Source organism: Nomascus leucogenys, unplaced genomic scaffold (genome assembly GCF_006542625.1).
Source record: "Nomascus leucogenys isolate Asia unplaced genomic scaffold, Asia_NLE_v1 001395F_38761_qpd_obj, whole genome shotgun sequence".
NCBI lineage: Eukaryota > Metazoa > Chordata > Mammalia > Primates > Hylobatidae > Nomascus > Nomascus leucogenys.
Genome location: NW_022097539.1, coordinates 2,601 through 15,853, shown reverse-complemented (window position 1 = coordinate 15,853; position 13,253 = coordinate 2,601). Strand labels below are relative to the sequence as shown.

The 13,253-nt window shown below is 45.8% G+C and overlaps 1 long non-coding RNA gene across 1 annotated transcript; it reads right to left on the bottom strand.

The window, feature by feature from the left end:
- Positions 1-7,592: 7,592 nt before the first annotated feature.
- On the bottom strand, positions 7,593-12,955 carry LOC115834285. The gene is made up of 3 exons (XR_004029247.1): positions 12,723-12,955; positions 8,083-8,158; positions 7,593-7,705 (listed from the first exon to the last, which is right to left on the bottom strand). It is a non-coding gene; the product is annotated as an uncharacterized LOC115834285 (long non-coding RNA).
- Positions 12,956-13,253: the final 298 nt, after the last annotated feature.

The window sequence follows — 13,253 nt, the reverse complement described above, 5'->3', positions numbered from 1 at the left end:
TATGCCAGAGATAAAAACCAATAACTATATAGGAAAGACAAATATAGCTAGCTGGGAGCCCAGACAGATGTTGATGTAGTTTGAGTATGTGTCCCCACCAAATGTCATGTTGAATTGTAATCCCTAGTGTTGGAGATTGGGCCTGGGGGGAGGGGTTTGGGTCATGGGGGTGGATCCCTCATGGCTTGGTCCTGTTCTAGGGATAGTGAGTGAATTCTAGTGAGATCAGGTTGATTAGGTTTATGGCTCCTCCCCCACACTCCCGCTCCTGCACCTGCCTGCACCATGTGACACACAAGCTCCCACATCACCTTCTGCCGTGAGTAGAAATTTCTTGAAGCCTCCTCAGAAGCTGATGCTGGCTCTGTGCTTCCTGTACAGCCTGCAGAACTGTGAGCCAATTAAACCTCTTTTCTTATAAATTATGCAATCTCAAGTATTTCTTTTTTTTGAGACAGAGTCTTGCTCTGTTGCCCAGGCTGGAGTGCAGTGGTGTGATCTTGGCTTATTGCAACCTCTGCCTCCTGGGTTAAAGTGATTCTCCTGCCTCAGTCTCCTGAGTAGCTGGGATTACAGGCGTGCACCCTTATGCCAGCTAACTTTTGTATTTTTAGTAGAGACGGGCTTTCACCATGTTGGTCAGGCTGGTCTGGAACTCCTGACCTAATGATCCACCTGCCTTGGCCTCCCAAAGTGCTGGGATTACAGGCATGAGCCACTGCACCCAGACAATCTCAGGTATTTCTTTATAGCAACACAAGAACAGCCTAATAAGGATGTATAGACAGGAAACAGTTGAGATAGCAAGGAGTGTAGAAACTCTGTAATTATACTCTCTAAAGGGGGTATTTTTCCAACATTTAGAAAAATAATATGCTGAGATGAGAGTTTTACATTCTATAATGAAAGACATTAGAGGAGATAGTATAAAACAAATATTGTCTGACCTGTAGATAATTCAGCCCCAGGATAGTACATGTCTAGACTCTCATTCCATTACCAGTGAATGGTGAAGACTGTGCCTCCTGACATTGACTGTCCCTCCTGACATTGACTGTCCCACATCACTTTTCTCATATTAAATCTTAAAGCCAGATGAGGGAAAAGTGTGAGCAAACACCTGGAAACTGAAAAAAAAAAAAGAGTGTATCTAGGGGAGAGTGAATGAGTAAACCATTTTATCTTGAGCAAAGACCTCCATGAGGAGTAGTAGAGAAGGCAAAGGTGTTTTGTGGCCATCATTTTGATTTCACTCTTTGAGGTTGGTGCATTTTTCTAGTCTGTTTTGACACCAAGGCAATAAATTTTTCTTTTGAATGTTGTGTTTTTTAGCTGTAGAATTTTCATTTAATTTTTAATTTTAATTTTTATAATTACTATTTTTCTTGATTTTTCCCCATGTGTCGTTCACTTATAGTCACTCTTTCCTTTAAATTTCTGAACATGCACACTTATAATGCTATTTTAAAATCCTTGTTTGCTAATTCCAATATCATGTCTGGGTCTGTTTCTACTGACTCTATTTAATCTTGGTTATGGGCTAGATTTGCCTGCTTCTTCAAGTATCTAATAATTTTATATTGTGTCCTGGCCACTGTGGAGGCTATGTTTCTGAGAGTCTGGACTTTATTGCTTTCTTTTAAGGAGTCGTGGATTTTACTGATTTATTGATGGATAAGCTTGATCTTACTGAGTGTTTGTTTTAGACTTTATTAAGGTCAGTCTGGAGTTTCCCTTATTCTATGGCTAGAGAAATCCTGTTCTTAAGTCATGGCCTTTATTGGGATCTAAATTCAATGCTGAGGGTGTTCAGCAACATCTCTTCACTCTACATGGTCAGAACTCCAAATTGTTTCAGTACATGTGATCTCTGGAATCTGTTCAGCTCCATACCCCACCCTCCCCATGGCTGTTCTCTGCTAGGCTTTAGTATTTGGTCAAAGATTTAAGATAACCCATGTCCAGGGGATCACAAGCCTGCATTGTCTGTTATCCAATATCTAAAAAACAGTTACTTTATATATTTTGTTTAGTTTTTATAATAGATCACAGTAAGAGGGTACTCTTACTCTTACACAGTAAAAGGGTACTTTTATTCTCTCATGCCTGGAACCAGAGGTGTCTTACTTCTAAAACTCTTTTGTGAAGCTGGTACCATGGTGCTAGCCAAATTCCCAAGAATAACAGTGCCTCCTTCTTTGAGATTCCCAGCAGGATCTCTTTTCTTGCATTAATTTAGATAAACCAATTATTACCCTTGGTTTACACCAATAGGAACAGGTAATGTGAGAGTTCTGCCCTACTGTCTGTCTGACAATAACTAGGAGACTGTTCCACTCTGGGCACCACACTTTTAGTGAGACATAGGCCACCCAGAGCTCAACCAGAGGAGAATGGCTAGAATGTTGCAGGTAATCCATTTTGTTGTGGATCAGTAAATAGAACTGGGGATATTTAGACTAATTTCTTTAATCTTAGTCTTTGTTTTATGAATCATTGTGATTGCTACCAGACTTTATTCTGTCAGCAAAATGTTTTTAGGGATGACTATTCTCTTCCTTGCTATTTCTAATTTATGTATTATTTCATGATATGTATTTAACTATGTGGCTTCTCAACTTTTGTCCGGAAAATTACAAATTCCTTTTCAGTTTTTTTCCATTTTATCTTATCCTCTTTGAGCTCTTTGTTTTGTGAGTTAAATTCTTATTAATTTACTCTACAGCATAAAATAATTGTGAAGAATTTCTTCCAATTCTTTGTGGCATTATCACCAAGGCTGACTTGTCCATTGAACACAGTAGGCCCAGTGTCTAAGACCCACAGTACTTTCAGAGGCCCAGGAAAGTGTTTTAATTTTTATTTCTTTTAAAGGCAACAATAAGATAATAATATTAATCTATAATATTAAGTTCATATTGGATTATATTAAATAACGAAAATGAGGTCATAAGATATTGTGTTTATGGAAGAAGAAGCTCACATAGACACCTAGAAGCCACAAAAGTCATAGCATGACCCTGATTATCATCCATAACAATATTAACATGAATTCCTTGTATCATTTATTACCTTGCTCATAATTGAATTTCCCAACTCTATGAACATTATTGTTTTATAGTTGGCTTGTGAGCCCAGGATCCAAATAAAGGGTAACACATGAAATCTGATTGTCATGACGCTTGAGTCACTCATCTAAACTGGCCCCTCTGCCCTCTTAGCCTGACGCCACTAACCTGTTGCAGATATTAGGCTAATTGTCCTAACCAGGTGCTTCTCAGAGTCAGGATCTCTCAAAATGAGGTATGCTTTTATTTCTCATACCTCTAGATACTGAAAAGCTCATCATGTAACTTCTTACCAGATGGCATCATACTGAAACCGTCATCTGCCTCAGTGATCTTATTCTCTTTTTTTTTGGACGGAGTCTCGCTCTGTCACCCAGGCTGGAGTGCAGTGGCGCGATCTCGGCTCACTGCAAGCTCCGCCCCCGGGGTTCACGCCATTCTCCTGCCTCAGCCTCTCCGAGTAGCTGGGACTACAGGCGCCCGCCACCACGCCCGGCTATTTTTTGTATTTTTAGTAGAGACAGAGTTTCACCGTGGTCTCGATCTCCTGACCTCGTGATCCGCCGCCTCGGCCTCCCAAAGTGCTGGGATTACAAGCGTGAGCCACCATGCCCGGCCAGTGATCTCATTCTTAACAAAGATTATTTCCTTTGGTACTAACAAATCCTAATGGCATATTTCCCAGGCTGCAGTGTCCTCTGGGAATAGCCAGCCTGAGATTTATTTTGGAGGTTCACAGACCCAAGTTCCTACAGAGTTCTGAGTCGGTCCTTGGGCAGCACATCACCACACTGTATCCAGTGAAGCTTTCCTGAATGTCAGCCAAATGGGACAAAGAGAATGAATGAGAAAGGACACAAGAAAGATTTTAGGCACATCAATATCCAAAAGGATGACCACACAAAATGTATTCAGTCAAAGACAGAAAATGCCATTAGGCAGGAGGAGGATTAAGAAAGAATAAACTCAAAAAGCAAAATGGGGAGCACGGTAAGATGGGAGTGAGCAACACTATCCAACCCTGCAGGAAGAGCGAGTAAGAGAAGGGTTCAGACATCGCGCAGCAGGACGAGTCACAGACAAAACTCCTCGGACACCGGATTAAAGAAGGAAGAGGGTTTTTTTATTCGGCCGGGAGCGTCGGCACACTCGTGTCTTAAGAGCTGAGCTCCCCGAAAAAGAAATTCCTAGCCCTTTTAAGGGCTTACAACTCTAAGGGGTCTACATGAAAAAGTCATAACAGATCAAGTAAGCGTGAGGAACGTGACTGGGGGCTACATACATCAGCAAACAGAACAAAAGTTTTACAGTGCTTTCTCATACAATGTCTGGAATTTACAGATAACACCAGTAGTTTTGGTCAGGGGTTAATATTATTATTATTTCAACCACCAGGGCCAGGTGGTGGTGCCAAGGTCGTCTAGCTATTTATCTTACTTCTGTTTCTTTCCAACTTTTGCTTTCTCCCTTTTCTCCTGTCTTATAAACTAGGGAAAAGGGGAGGTTGGGGAGAAACTGGGAAGGACAACAGGAGAAGTGGTGGTCTCATACCATAATATAACTTGCCCAGAATCACATAACTTGCCCAGAATCACAATGGTTAGAAAATGGCAGAGTTGGGATTTGCACTTTTGGGCTCCAAAAGTGCAAATCTTTTTTTTTTTTTTTGGTGAGGTGGGGGAGGGTCTCACTCTTGCCCAGGCTGGAGTGCAGTGGTGATCATGGCTCAGCACAGCCTTAACCTCCCTTTGCTCAGGTTATCCTCCCATCTCAGCCTCCAGAGTAGCTGGGCCTACAGGCATGTGCGACCATGCCCAGATAATTTCTTTGCATTTTTTTGTAGAGATACGGTTTTACTATGTTGCCAAGTCTGACCTTGAACTCCGGGCACAAGCGATCCTCCTGCTTCTGCCCCCCAAAGTGCTGGGATGACAGGTGTGAGTGATGGTGTCCAGCCCAGAGTCCAGGGTCTTAACTACAGTGTTCTACTTTGCCCCAAACTAGCTCAGTTGCCTCTGGGTCTCAGTAATTCAAATTTTAAAATTATTATTTATATACTCACAGTCTGTGAAATTTATACAACACACAATTATGTGAACATAATTGTGCCAGTTCCCCTTGCAGGGCCAGGGAAGGGACCCGGCCAGTGACGGCCCAGCTGCTAAGGCTACACAGCTCCACAGCAAACCCTCCCCTGCCCCAGGGAGGCCATCAAACCTTACAAAGAATTGAAGAGTAGATTTATTAAATAATAGGATACATGATGGATTAGAAAATTATTGACCAGATAATGCAAATTTAGAGCAATATATAAAAATTGTGGCTCCTAGGGATAAGTAGGCCTTATCTTGACTGGACTTTCCCCGTGTTTCTCATGCTTATTCTTTTTATTATTTTATTCTAGTTTGCCCACAGTGCTCTGTGCTTTGGGGTCATTCTGACTCCCTCTGACCGGCTCCCAAAAGGAAGCCTCCTTCATGGCACCTTTTGTTGTCCTTGAAGAAAGTTTTTGGTACAGGAAAGGCTAACCAGAGGTTACTCTGCCTTATAGAGTTAGTATGCTGCTCATGAAACTCACAAATTCAAACACACAGTTTTTACCTCAGCATTTAATTTCAGCCTACAAATTTTAAAATCATATATATGTATATGTATATACACATATATTTTAAATCTTTTATCTTTTACATTTTTAGCAATCATTTTAAGGACAACTTTATTTCTTAATAATTTCTTAAGAATTAAATTCCCTTATGCCTTTTAAAATTGTATTTATAAATGTAATAGTTTTTATTTTTCTTTTAAGTATTCCATCATTTGATTTATTAAAAATCTCCCTGAATATTTAAATAATTCTTATGAATCTAATACATGAAATCTAGAAATATGATGCATTTTAAGTTCTTTCAGGCCTTCTAACACTGTTTATATATTTAGGACATTTTAACTGAAAATCATAAATCTTAGCAATGATATATTTTAAATTAGAATAAAAAGGTGAATTTTTACTCCATTAGGGCCAATTTCTTTTTTTTTGGAAGGAATAAGTAACAGTTTTATAAATGAAAGATGAATATGAGATTTGTTCAAAATAATTATCTTTCTAGCCAGTCTTTTTCTTTTTAACCCTTCTTGAAAATTCTGGCTAGTAGAATGTGACAAAAGTACATATGCGTCTTTATGGCTTAAAACAAAGCATACTTGGCCGGGCGCAGTGGCTCATGCCTGTAATCCCAGAACTTTGGGAGGCCAAGGCGGGTGGATCACGAGATCAGGAGATCGACAGTTAGACCAAAACCCACCTGGAAGGCCCTGCAGGACAATCACTGTGCTGACATCTTCTCCTGCCCCCCATGTCCTGGCACACCATGTGTCTAGCCACACCAGCCTTTTTGTTTTGTAAACAAATTGAGCTCATGCTGGTCCTGAGGCCTTTGCACTTGCTGTTCCCTCTGCCCACAACATGTTCCCACATCTTCTCCCTGCTGGCTCCTTCCCATGCCAATGTAACCTCCCCAGAGAGGGTTTCCCTATCCCCTGCCTGAGTTGCCACAATGACACCCATCACTCCTCAGCCCACGGCATTGTCTTTTTTTTCCCCTTCAAAGCACTTAATAGTATCTGAATTTTTTTTTTTTTTTTGTAGAGTTGGGGTTTCAGTATGTTGGCCAGGCTGGTTTTGAACTCCTCCTGGCCTCAAGTGATCCACCCATCTCGGCCTCCCAAAGTGCTGGGATTACAGGCGTGAGCCACTGCGCCTGGCAAATTTTTTGTATTTTTTGTAGAGATGAGATTTCGCCATCCTACCGGGGCTGGTCTCAAACTCCTGAGCTGGAGCGATCCTCCCACCTCGGCCTCTCTGTGTTGGGATTACAAGTGTTGGGAACCACCACGTCTGGCCCTGCTGAACTGCTTTATGAGGGAAGGAAGTGAAGCTCAGATGGGTCTGAAGGGCAGGCCTGAGGTCACACAGCTGGGGAGATGAGCGGCCGGGGATTGAACCCAGACGTCACCAACCCGAGCCTGCCAGCTTAACTCCGTGCTTCACCTCACAACCCTCATATCTCTTGCATCACGTATGTCCTCAGTTTCTCTCAGCCCCGAGAGCCAGGACTTTAATTACCATCATTCCCATTTTTGCCATAAGGACCCTGAAACTCATCAGGTCCAAGGTTGTGTTCCAGGAAGGCACTAGACCCTGCCCTGAGGTCAGCTGAGCTGAAGCCTGGTGCTCCCGTCCCCTGGCCATAAAGCACCGAGACTCTCTCAATTCAGCGCTGCAGGGACTAAGGTGGTTTTCCACGTTGTTTCTTTTAGGGGGCTCCATCCAGCTCCCACCCTCATGCCCTGATGAGCCGCCTTCCCGAGTGGCTGGTGGCAACCTCAAAGAGGCCAATGTGGCCCTTCAAGGCGCCAGACACCCCGAGCGGGAGGAACCCTGGGGCTGCCCCTACCGTTCTCCTCTGGGTCCTGCTCCTGCTCTGTGCTGGCATAGGTACGCAGGAACTCAGCGAAGGCCCGTCTTGGGCCAGCAGCTCCTGGTAGGAGCCCATCTCAGAGATCTTGCCGCCACTCATGACAATGATGACATCCACCTGTGGCAAGTAGCTCATGCTGTGCATGACCAAGATCCGCGTCTGTGGGCAAAGGGGACACTCGGCCACGTCAGTGCACATGTGTGAGACTGCCTAGCTTGGCAGAGGAATGAGCCGACGAACAACTGGTGGGCAGAACTCAGGTCTGAAGGTGGGACATGCACCTGCGATAACAGCATTCAGGAGCAGCTGAACCTGTGCACACGGTCCTTTAACATGCATTGCAAAGGGCCTGCCACACGTCAGGTGCTGAGCTAAAAGCTGGGGAAGGGGAAGGAAACAAAGACCCCTGCCCCAGATTCCAGGGCCACAGGAGAAACGAACACTAGTAGAATAGTGCTTGGGGAATTCGAATCCACGTCTGACAAAAGCCCTGTGGCTCTCTCCACGCCATCACGTGTGTCCACGTCCCGGCTTACCCATTCAGCGTGGGAGGGTCGCCCCTGGCCCAGGTGAATGTGGCATTCCTCACGGTGATGCTGTTCGTGCCCCCGCCTACAAAGCAGAGACAACATGTCAGGCACAGGCTGAGCTGTGGGACTCCACATGAACAGAACGCTCTCTTTCTCTGCTTGAGTGGTTCAACCCCAGACGCTTAACACAAATGGCACTAGGCATTATTATCTGGTGACATCAGCCACAGGTTCTGAAAGAGGAAACTCAAACCTGCAGTTTTGGAGGCAGCCCCAGACCCAGAAGCAGAAGGAAACTACAAGAAACTTTGTCCTTGTAAGATGGGGTTGCACCATCTGGATGATCATCTGGGAGATGACTGCACAGGCGGGGGCCCCACGAGAATTACTCAGTGCTCTCGACGCCCTGGCCCTTATCAGGTAGGTTTGGGGCAGGTCCAGCTGGGAGGCCGAGCAGTGGCCAAGGTCAGTGGGAAACAGATGGCGTCCACATGCAAACCTCTCTCCACTGGGGTGGCCTGCATCAGACCGCTGGGCCCTCCTTGAGGTTCAAAGGGAGGTCGTTCACCCTTCTCCCCATGTCCTCTATCTGTCTTCCCCACCCAGCCACACCACCCTACACACATCACATCACAGCAGGTGGATCTTTCTAAAACACCCATCATGATAAACTCAAAAAAAAAAGAGGATACGGAACAGGAAGTGTGGTATGAGGGCAAGGGGGAGGGGAGAGTGTTGGAGACAAAGCCCACGTTAACTGGCTTGTGTTTCTGTCTTCTTCTGAGACAGGATCTGGCTTCTGCACCCAGGCTGGAGTGCAGTGGTGCGATCTCGGCTCACTGCAACCTCCATCCCAGGTGCAGGCGATTCTCCCACTTCAGCCTCCTGAGCAATTGGGACTACAGGATGTGCACCACCACACCAGCTAATTTTTTTGTATTTTTTGCAGAGATGGGGTCTTGACATGTTGCTCAGGCTGGTTCGAACTCTTGGCCTCAAGTGATCTGCTTGCCTCAGGCCTTCCAAAGTTGCCGGGATTACAGGCATGAGACACCGCGCCCGGCAGCTCCACACTTCTAAGGCTCCTAGCACCTCTGTCTTCTTTACTCTTCTTCCTGTTATTTTCCTTTTACTTCACATCTCTCACTAAAACAAAAAGCAGGCCAGTCGCAGGGGCTCATGCCTGTAATCCCAACACTTGGGGACCGAGGCGGGCAGATCACCTGTGTCAGGAGTTCGAGACCAGCCTGGCCAACATGGTGAAACCCCTCTTACTAAAAATACAAAAATTAGCCGGGTGTGGTGGTGCATGCCTGTAGTCCCAGCTACTCAGGAGTCTGAGACAGGAGATCGCTTGAAACCCAAGGCAGAGGCTGCAGAGAGCCAAGATCGTGCCACTGCACTCCAGCTTGAGAAACAGAGTGAGACTCTGTCTCAAAAAAAAAAAAAAGAAAAGAAAAGAAAAAAGATAAACAGAAAAGCAACTCTCTGAATTACGAGCCACCTTAGACCATCTGGAGATATACAGTAGCATTTTTTGTTTAAGTTGTCAGATGAAGAATAACTTCCTCCATACATCAAAAAAACAAAAACCTACAGAGAGAGAAGGTGCTGGTTAACCTAGATTAACTTTCTCCCTCAGCTCTTCTAAAAGAGTGGATGTGGAATGAGGAAACTGGGAGTTGCTATTTAAGAGATTTAAGAAAAGCCACTGGAGAGAGAGAGGTTGCAGAGACGGTTAGCTTGGGAGCGGGGAGCAGCCAAGGGGACCCCACTGGCTAGAGCGTGCTAAACATTCCAGAAAGTCAACCACCTAGGAGGCCACTATTAGGGCAGGAAGGAGGGCTGCGGTGCGGGCAGCACCAGGGGCCTACGGGGTTTCCTGATGCTTGCTTGAGCTGTGAACAACTTCAGTAGGCAAGAACCACCCCCCCCCACCTCAAATTTCAGCCTGTGTTTAGCAGAGAAATTTGACCCCAGAGTAGATGGAATCATTCCCTTATGGATGTGAGGGGATGTGGGACACTGGGACAGCAGAAACCAGATGACCACAGCCCAGGGGTGTTGGGAGGCAGCATCACTTGGGCCACGGTTCTCAACTGGAGGCAACTGTGCCCCTCAAGGCACATCTGGCGATGTCTGGAGCCACTTTTGGTAGTCAAAATTGGGGTGGGTACTACTGTATCTAATGGGTAGAGTCCAGATTTTGCTGCTCAACATCCACAGTCCCCAAGCACAAAGACAATGTGTCTCCAGATATCAGTAGCACCCAGGATAAGAACCCCACACCAGGGGCTGAGCTGAAGATGCTGAGACCATCTAGCTCAGACCAGAGACGTGACAACTCCCATGATCTGTTTAGCATCTTCTATACACCAGGTGCTGTGTCAAACATTTTAGGTGCACTAAAGATACCTGAGCGCCTGCGAGGTGCCAGACACAGCTTTATGCCGTATAACCGACATTTACACACATCAGTCTTCTGACCACACTCATTGGACTCTGGAGCCAGACTGTATGGGTTTGAATCCTGGAGCTACCACTTCGTAGCTGGGTAGCCACAGGCAAGTTACTTAACTTCTCTGTGCTTTTTTTTTTTTTTTTGAGACCAGGGTCTCACTCTGATGCCAGGCTGGAGTACAGTGGCACGATCATAAGCTCACTATAGCCTTGAACTCCTGGGCTTAGCCAGTAACTCCTGCCTCAGCCTCTCAAGTGACTAGGACTACAGGTGCCCACCAGGCCTGGTGAATTTTTTAATTTTTGTAAGAGACGAGGTCTCACTACATTACCCAAGGTGGTCTCAAACTCCTGGCCTCAAGCAATCCTCCAGCCTTGGCCTCCCGAAAGTACTAGGATTATAGGTACGAGCCACTGCACCCAGCCTGTGCCTCACTTATCATCTGTAAAATACCGGCTGACAATCATGCAATCAACTTCAGAGGGCATGGGTGGGGTGTCTATGAGGCAGTGCAACACAGAGCATTCCCACAGTGCTTGGCACATAGTAGGTGCTCAGTAAATCTCAGTGAGGCAATACTCTATGGCCAGGAGAAGAGCATGGATCTACCGACGGGCTGCGGGTGTGAATGCTGGTTTTTCTTTTGATCAGCTGTGCAATCTCAGGCAAGTTTCAGAGACACTTTCTTCATCTGGAAATGGGGGTTTCCCACCTCTCTTCCTCCAGGGGTGCCACGGTGAGTAATGGACAAGTTGGGGACATTGACATCCTTGGAACAGAATGTGCATGACAGGGGCTTTATAAGTGACCATGTCACTGCACTTACTGCCATTAATATTTATTATTATTTTTTTTTTTTTGAGATGGAGTCTCTCTCTGTTGCCCTGGCTGGAGTGCAGTGGCATGATCTCGGCTCACTGCAACCTCCACCTCCTGGATTCAAGTGATTCTCCTGCCTCGGCCTCCCGAGTAGTTGGGATTACAGGTGCCCAACACCATGTCCAGCTAATTTTTGTATTTTCAGTAGAGACGGGGTTTCACCATGTTGGCCAGGCTGGTCTCGAACTCCTGACCTCAAGTGATCCACCTGCCTCAGCTCCCCAAAGTGCTGGGATTACAGGCGTGAGCCACTGTGCCCGGCCTAATATTTATTATTAAATGCCTAGAGAGATGGTTACAAACAACATCCCTGGCTCAGGGGGATGGGCTGGGAAACGATAAATTAACAAGCTACAAAACAAACAAATCTGCCAATAAAAATGCATGGCCGGGGTAGTGGCTCACATCTGTCATCTCAGCACTTTGGGAGGCTGAGGCAGAGGGATCCTTGAGCCCAGGAGTTCAAGATCAACTTGAGGGACAAAGCAAGACCTTGTCTCTCCAAATAAAAAAGTTTAATATTGGGGAAAAAAAAAGGCCAGGAGAAGTGGCTCATGCCTATAAGCCCAGCACTTTCGGAGGCTGAGGCAGGTGGATTGCTTGAGCTGAGGAGTTCGAGACTGGCCTGGACAACATGGCGAAACCCTGTCTCTACAAAACATACCAAAAAATTATCCAAGTATGGTGCTGTGTGTGCCTGTAGTTCCAGCTACTTGGGAGGCTAAGGTCAGAGGATCACCTGAGCCCGCGAAATCAAGGCTGCAGTTACAGCTGTGACTGCGCCACTGCACTCCAGCCTGGGTGATGGAATGAGACCCTGTCTCAAAACAAACAAACAAACAAACAAACAAAAATCCAAGTAACACTCGGCCAAAGAAAGGTACTTTTGTTTCCCTTATCTAGATAAAACTGAGGTTCGGACCTAAGTCTACACAGCTTGTGGGTGGTGGAGGCTGGCCAGCCTCCAGAGTCCTCATTTAGCCCAGAATAGAATCAAGGTCAAAGCCTTGGAAAGTGACTCTCAGGGGGAAGCCTCAAGCAGCTGCTGTCCCTCAGCAAGAAAACAAAAATGCAAGTGCAAGTTCACCCTCCTGGGAAGTCTAAGACAGGACAGAAGCCCAGGAGGCCAGGCTTCCCTTCCCTTCTACTGGCTCTGCAGAACCCATGTCCCCCGGGGTCTTGCAGACAAGTGGCTGGGCAGAGTCAAACCTGAGGGCAGCCAAAGCAAAGAAATGCAAGTAGGGAGGACCCAGTGGGAGATGGGAAGGCGGCCACTTCCAGAAACCAGGACCGAACACACACACACTGTCTTTGACAGGCCGTCGCTCGATGCTGTCAGGTTCCAGCTCCTCATGGGAGAAAAGATCCTCAGGCGTTTGAGGGAGACACTCGCCTATGCAGAGAGCAATGGCAGGGGAGAGTTAGTTTTAAAAAGCATTTTTGCAAAACCAACCACGGTTAACTTTCAAGGGTTTCCCTGGGTGTGGAGGTGCACACGCCCTCCCTTATTTCTGAAGGTCCCACATTTCTTAGAACCAGTGTATACTTTAGAATTAAACAAAACAAAACAAAAAACAAAAAGAAACAGGTTTTGGTTCTGCTTTGTTTTAAAAGCCCATGAAAGGTATTTCAGAAAAAATGGGCAAATGACTGGGCGTGGTAGCTCAAACCTGTAATCCCAGCACTTTGGAAGGCTGAGGCAGGCAGATCACTTGAGGTCAGGAGTTTGAGAACAGCCTGGCCAACATGGTGAAACCCCGCCTCTGCTAAAAAAAAAAAAAAAAAAATATATATATATATATATATATATATATATAAAATCAGCCTGGCATGGTGG